This window comes from Poromitra crassiceps, assembly GCF_964638095.1.
Source record: "Poromitra crassiceps genome assembly, chromosome: 3".
NCBI classification, from domain to species: Eukaryota; Metazoa; Chordata; class Actinopteri; order Beryciformes; family Melamphaidae; genus Poromitra; species Poromitra crassiceps.
This window is the reverse complement of record NC_139625.1, coordinates 86,371,379-86,379,372: the sequence shown is the minus strand read 5'-3', so window position 1 is coordinate 86,379,372 and position 7,994 is coordinate 86,371,379. Positions and strand designations below refer to the sequence as shown.

At 42.7% G+C, this 7,994-nt stretch overlaps 1 long non-coding RNA gene across 1 annotated transcript; it reads left to right on the top strand.

Annotated features, from left to right (window-relative positions):
- Positions 1-3,102: 3,102 nt before the first annotated feature.
- Positions 3,103-5,566, top strand: LOC310773662. Its single transcript, XR_014552550.1, has 3 exons — positions 3,103-3,227; positions 3,721-3,800; positions 3,906-5,566. It is a non-coding gene; the product is annotated as an uncharacterized lncRNA (long non-coding RNA).
- The last annotated feature ends 2,428 nt before the right edge of the window (positions 5,567-7,994 follow it).

Here is a 7,994-nt window from a genome sequence, read left to right as displayed (position 1 = left end):
ATTCATACTCATAGAGCATTTTCCTTACACCATATCATTTGTCTTTCCCTTTTTTAGTACCTCAAATGCATTGCCACCTCATGCAGTGACCAAGTACATTGTCTACGAAGACAAATTAATGGAACTGTTTAAAAAATGTTCACTTTGCAACCGGAGCTGTGAGATTACCAAAACAGTCATTGGGACACTCCTCCGGGTGAAGCAGTACTGCCATCACTGCCACCACGCTGACCAGTGGTCCAGCCAGCCAATGGTGAACAATATACCAGCAGGGAACCTTCAGCTGTGTGCTGCGGTTCTGTTCACAGGCTCATCATTCGCTAAAACATCAAAGGTGAGACAGGACCAAATTTATAATATGTTTTGTTCCGGTAGTAGATTGCAATTATGTCAGATCACATTACTGTTTTCCTTTTAGTTCATGGAAGCCTTCAAGATCCAAGGAATCTCGGAAAATACCTTCCATAAACACCAGGCCAAGCTCCTCTTACCCACCATCAACTGGCAGTGGAACCAAGACCAGGAGGCTCTCATAAACGACACCATAGCTGGTGGAGATGTGACACTCGGAGGGGACATGCGCGCGGACTCGCCGGGTGACTACCAACTTTGATGAGGATGTATGATAGTTAGCTACAGCATAGAGGTATATTTTCAACATTTTTAGTACTGTTATTTTATAGTTTTATTACTCTTTACTCTCCTGTTTTTAGGACATTCTGCAAAGTATGGGAGCTACACTATGATGGATCTCAAAGTAAACAAAGTCATTGACATTCAATTGGTTCAGGTGAGACATTGATAGAAAAACAGTAAGAAAAATAATTCACATGAGTCCTTTTGTATATACTGTGCAGAGCATATATCTATTTTTTTTATCCATCACCAGAGCAATGAAGTTGGAAACAGCGTACGGATGGAGAAGGAGGGCTTTGAGAGAAGTCTGTCTCTGCTGGAGCGCAAGGGAGTCCCAGTAAAAGCGGTAGTCACTGACAGACATACAGGAGTCCGGAAATTTTTGCGGGAGCAAAGAAGTGGGATTACCCACTACTTTGACCCGTGGCATATTGGAAAGGGTATGTATGAAACGATACTAAAACATCATATTGCTGCAATTGTCTCTTACAGTTTGTGTTTGTAAGCTTTATGTTTTGTGCCCAGGCGTAGGGAAAAAGATTGATGCACTTGGTAAATTGAAAGGAATGCAGAAGGTGGCCTTGTGGAGGAAGAGTGTGGTGAACCACATTTATTGGTCGGCTATGACCTCTGCATCACCGCAGGAGATTGAGGCGAAGTGGTCCTCCATCGCCAGCCACACCCAGAATCTCCACACCCATGACAATGCCCTTTTCCCAAAGTGTCTCCACCAGCCTCTAGTCGGTGAGCAGGCAAGGGAGTGGCTCGAGCCAAGTAAGTGCAGTTGTAAATTGCTGATCATGTTTACTTTACAGCTAGTTATGTTGCCAAATTGGGTTAATTACATTACTCCTGTGTGTAGGTACCGCAGCATGTGAAAAATTGGCAGCAATTCTGCTGGCTCCGAGACTGATCAAAGACATCACAAAAATCAGTCCACAATACCACACTTCAGGGATTGAGTCCTTTCACAGTCTGATCTTGAAGTTTGCCCCCAAAAATGTGGTGTTCTCCTTCACTGGAATGCTGTGCAGGTATTCAATGCCTGTATATTTTCTAACTTCTAGTATTCACCCTCCCCTCCCATTTTTTGTAATTGCTGAACATGTTAATATAACTGAATGTGCTTCTTATTAGACTGCAGCTGACGGCAATGCACTACAATGAAAATGCAGACAGAACACATACATCCACTGCAGCTGGAGCACTGAGATACTCAATCGTGTACCCAAAGTACAAGCACGGTGACTACAGTGTGCGAGCACTGAAGAGTCATCCCACTTCAGGTATTTTTTGTTTTTTTTTGCCATAAGTGGAGCATCATGATTCATTTTGGGAACGTTGTGTTATAACTCTGTTTTATCTGTACACTGAAGGCTACATCGACACATTGATGGAGCTATTATTTGAGCATGTTGTGGGAGAGCCGCGTCCGTATCAGGAGTTCCTTGATGCAGTTCCTGTCCCAGAGGCCCTATGTGCACAGTTTCCGAGGCCTGACAAAGCTGAAGCAGTGGCCAGACACAAGTCACGATTCTTCAAGAATAGGTAAGGTTTGGCTGATTACATAATAGTTTGTAAGAATATATTTCTGGTTATTGATCACTGAATGTGATTGTTTGCCAGTTGTATTACTATCCGCTGATATATCCCTGTTATCGAACTAAAAATCTACACGCTTTTTTTCTTTTTTTTCCAGCGACGTGTGAGTTCCTGTCCAGGAAAGAGGCTGTCACTGCAGTGAAGCGCCCGGGGACCAACTTCTTCCAACCGCCGCTGGTCAGACGATCTTCTGCATGTCTTTAGTGGGCGGTTCAGAACCCGAAATTAACTTTTTGACTCACCGGCCAGGTGACGGGTAGATGGCGGGGAAAAATCCACCCGCCAGGCATATTTCTTACTGGCCAAAATAATATATCAAATTTTTGTCATAAATACGTCAAGGATTCTGCTGAGATGGCCAATGCAGCCAGTAATGTTCCCGAATATTTACCGTCCACTATTAAACAAAGGACGTTATAAAATACTTGTTTAAAGAATCGGGTAGACCCCTGAGCGTCACCCGTCAAATGTAAAATCTGGTTGCCAATAGCGCTTGGCGGGTGTTAATTTTGGGCCCTGGGGGGGTTATATATGGAGGAACCCCAGGGAGAACATGCAAACTCCACACAGAAAGGCTCTTTCGACAAGATAGCCCACCTGGACAGTAGGCACTGAAGACATGGGGCGTGGAACATGCCCACAGCGTCCCAGGGGGGGATCGAACCCACGACCTTGTAGCTGTGAGGCGACAGCACTACCACTGCACAACCGTGCCGCCATCAGCCCAACAGACTCCACTTCAGATGGCTGTGTGCACGCCCGGTATCTGAGATCACACACGAATATATTCTAGCAGTAACGACTTGTCTTGTATCAGTACTAAACACTAAATGATACCTCTTTGACCTCTCTTTGTCTTCCCAAAACATCTGTTATCTGTTTCCAACCAGAGGTTCTACTGAGAGCTGAACAACTTGTCCACTAAAGATTTCCTTCTCCCGTCTAACAACTGACTGCCGACTACATGTCCCTCCATGCTGAAGGCCCAAGTAAGTTTCAAGTCATTTGGTCCATGTCATGTTAGCCAATTTTTCTAACCTGTTCAAAAAGTACAAGAGTGAATTCAATCTACATTATAATTATTGATATTCTGTGAAATACATTTAATCAAAGCAGCAACAAATAACTTGATGAAAACCTTATTTCTTCTCAATAAAAATCCCTCCCATCGCTTTCACAACATGGTGAAATACTGACAGCCAGACTGAAAAGTATAATCAAACAAATAACTACTGAAACTTATGTATGTCTTTTCAATCAAAAAAATATTACCTCCCCATCACTTCTACTGACAGCCTAGTCTCAACACCAGACCCATGAGTTCTTATGCTCATACACGACTTTAGCCCACCCAACCTGCCTGTTGAAAAGGAATCACTTTCATTGGTGCTATGACCTGTCGGTTCTCCTCCCAAAACAGCTGCAAAGTAGCACAGACTATTACCTCAAACATTTTTTTTTTTTTTTACTTGGACAAATTAGTTCCTGTCCAGTGGTGGGGTTGAGTCCATGCCGAGGTTTTATCAGCTCAACAGACTCCACTTCAGATGGCTGTGTGCAAGGTATCTGAGACCACACACAAACTTGTGTTGTATCTGAACACTAAACACTACGGCATTGAGCTCTCTCTGTCTTCCTGAAACATCTGTTTATCTGTTTCCCACCAGAGGTTCTACTGAGAGCTGAACAAGATTGACGTCTCCCGTCGAACATCTGACTGCCTTCAACCTGCGCAGGCTACGAATCAAACTTCTCTTCAACCTTGCCTTACCTTGCAACACTACCGGGACAGAAAATTGGTGTTTCTTCCCCTCTTGACTCTCACTGCTGTTTTTTTTTCTCTTAGTTTGGATGTTACTTCAGGGTATCTGCGGGGTCTTGAAAAGTAAAATTGATAAATTAATTTAGGGAAAATTAAGGCCCTTTCAGCGGTATTACATTTTGTAGCTTTTGTGCTGATGGTCTTAAATGAGCATATGATATCAGCCCATATCGATCGTAGACCCCTGAATTGAACAGATATCGTGAGAGCAGACTAGATACAGTATATCATCCCGCTACGTTCACACAGACACAGGGAACCTACGCCTTGCCTTGCCTCAACCCACGCCTACACCTGCAGACCTTGAGCTGGGTGTGAACCGATCACACCGCACGCCTTTGCACGCTGAACCTGGAGCCGAGTCACAAGCGCCTCTCCTCTCTCCCGGCTGTATTTTTTCACGTGTGGTCCCGAATTATCATGTGTAGGTAAAATAAATCTGATATATTTAATGTTCTATTGATGCTGGATATGTATAACCAGGTCTGACTATAGTCAGACTTTTTAGAGAGGCAATCTTGCAAGAATATGTGCTGGCACAACAACATTGTCCATCTTGCTTCTTCGGTCGCTATTCTCTCTCTTGAAGATTTGTTTGCCGACGGGAAGAAAGCCCCACGTGATAGCCACCCGTCAATCTCACTCTCTGCTCAACACTGTTGTAGTAACTATTTTATTTTGAAATTCAGTTGACTGCCATTTCCCACGGATATTGTCGTGGTTTTCTTTCGTGGCTTGACAGAAGAAGCCTGCCTGCACGCGCCTTGTCGGCTTGAAAATAGAACTTGCGCCTAAACGATAAAATCGGCAAGGCACAGGCGAGGCGTGGGTACACGCAGGGTTCGCGCTCAGGCGCCCGGTGTACACAGCCTCGTTGACTAAAACGGACGCCTATTTAAAAGCGTGGATAAAGGCAAGGCTTGGGTGGCCGGTGTGAACTAAGCCTTAGAGTTTGGTATGGTAATATGGCATAAGTCTTTTCCTGATTTTAAACGGTGCATTACAGTAAACTGATGTCATTTTCTGAACTTACGAGACTGTTCTAGCTGCCTTCACCAACTTAGTCCTTACTTCCACATCATTAGTGATGATTATTTATCAAAAATCTTGTGTAAATGTCACCCTCACCTTGTGAATTGCACTCGAACAGTCAGTTATCAGTGCAATTTATAAAGTAAAGCGTCAACCAGAACAAGTAACCACTGAGACCCCTCACTGATAAAAAAAAATCTATCCAGTATCTTCAGGAGTGTTTTAATTCAATCCAAGCAACTCCCATCAATCTATATCAATCTAAACAAAATTAGGTCATGGACTAAAAAGTCATACTCATGGTCATTCTGTACTGGGTCTTCATCAGGCCATAGCCTGATGAAGACCCAGTGAGGTTGAAACGCGTTGCGTTTTCCTGCCCGTGTCTCTTATTTTGTATGAAGTTGTACATTGTATGTAAACCTGAGGTTACCTGTGTACCAACACTTCTGGATTAAATTTCTCATAAAGTAACCAGTAAGCTCCTTTTTTCACTTTTGTATTCTACTTGACTTTGAGCTTGCTTGCTGCCACTTTCTCTACTCCTAGGCTACTAGTATAACATTTCTATCTCAATAGGCTTCACATGATGAATGACATAACTGCTGAATATATAAGTTCTGCATTACTGATGTTTAGTATAACATTTCTATCTCAATAGGCTTCACATGATGAATATATAAGTTCTGCATTACTGATGTTTTAAAAATGTAACCTGTTATGTGATGATAAAACCATCCTGCGCCTAAAAATAATTTCTGGAATTGACACAGCTGTGGACTTGATGGAGTGAAAATGATTTTATTTTAGTCCTCAAAATCAAGTGAAGGGAGTGGGGCCTCCCTGAAACCAGTGTAGGCTGCCTCATCTTCAGGGAACTCAATCCTGATGCGGGTGACGACGCAGGAGGGAAGGCGCACTCTCACATGCTTCCCCAGATAACCCCACACCCAACGCACAAAGTTGCGGTATGCAAGAAGCCGGTAGGAACTGTAAAGAAGGAATATATATGGTCAGTGCTTTGGCCAAAATGTTAATTTGTTTTATTAATCTACAAAATGGGGATCATTTTCAGGATGGAAAGGATGTTAGATTGTGAGACTGAGTACTTGTTTACTTTATATACTAAATATGTATTAAAAATATTGTAAATACAATTCCCTGTATATACTTGCTTATTTAAAACCGGATCGTCCAATTCCCCAAAGAGTTGCAGGTAAGTGCCATATGCTGCCTGCAGCACATATGGATTGAGGGCAACTGGTTCAAACCCTGGGTGCAGAGTTGCACAGGCGACTTCTTCACTGTGATACCGCCCACACCTGCGCATGACCTGCATGGAATGAAAAGCAGTATATGTGTTGTGTGGTCTCATGCAGTGATGAATGTATTATAACCACAGAAGTACATGTGAGGTTACTTCAAATACTGATACGATGGAGCTTTTTAGGGTTATTTGGTGTGCTTATACCTTTGGTATTTCCTTGCAGCAGATGTTCTCACTAGGAGAGAGCTTGCTGCAGTTGCCACAAGAGCACCTGTTACAAATGGAAAAGACATTTCAGAAATGTGCCATGAAAAATCCCTATGTAACTGCAAAAACTGGGCTATTGGTTCAAAAATGTAATTTTCTGTTAGCCAGTGGGTTCCAGGTGGCCCCCAGCAAAAAAGTTGTAATATATTGTCTTTGGGTCATTTATAAATGAAATTAGAAAAATATTATTAGCATTTTTTTGTAGTGCTATTTCACATTGAAGTCAATGGAGAGTGGCTTGTATGTATTTTCCACCTATGGGTATTAAAAGTAAGGCAATGACAGAAGTGGGTATATGACTGCTTTGGTCATGGGTTTCAAAATCTTATCAGATGGGGGTCCGTGGTCTAATTTGTGTCAGTTTAGGGGTCCTTCACGTGAAAACGTTTGAGAACCAATGCTGTTAGCTAGCCTACAGTACAACACTCAAATCCTGTAGAGGGCATTCAATTGAATTGTCGATCATACCATTCATTGACCTCTCCCATTCTGTGGTGAGCCTCCATCTCCTCGCCCACTGCTTCAATAGCTGCTGCTGGCTCCCCACCAGCCTGTGCTAGTGGCTCAAACTGATAAGGTTCTGGGCCGCCGACAGGGGACTCCGGAGGAGAAAAATCCTCGACGTCAGTGTCTGGATCCTCCACTTCTTCATAGGACATTTCTGTCAAGGGACTGTTTGTGCTGCTATCAGAGTCACTCATTGTTAGAGACCTTAGCTAACCTAGAGACAAGCTAACCTAGCCTATGCTATCAGTGTTTAGTATGATTGTGATTGTGGTGGGCGGGGGGGGGGAGGGGGATGCAATGACGTATCTACGCCAGTATGCCGCCGGCGATAACGAGTCTCGCGTCACTAGTCTCTTGTAACGTAATTGCCATAGAGATACATGCAGAAAATAATTAAATTTCTAGTTCGCCACTGAATTACCAAATTGATATAACTTTCAACCATTTTGAGCAAAGCTCTTTCCAAACAGGCCACCAGCGTTGGCTAGTTGTTGATATTTATACAGATATGGCCCATCTCAAATAAATTATTTTTGAGGCAAACTGCAAACTGTAATGGCGTCGATTTCCGAAAAAGAATCTGGACTTCAACACAGCCAAAGAGTCCAGTATAGACAAGAGCATATGTCATTTCTTGGTTTTTTCCATAGGTATTTTCAAATCACTGTTCTAATACATATCTAGGGGGTTAGTCCCCCTTTAAAGAAAATATTTTTCAGATTTTCTTTTTTTTAAGTTTTGGTCAAAATGAAATGTTCTATGGTCTCTCTGGATTCTAAATATAGCCGAATCGCTTGGTTTGACCAAGTAAAACTATTTTTAAAAGCATTTTATGAAAAGTCTATGCAAAATAAAATGGGA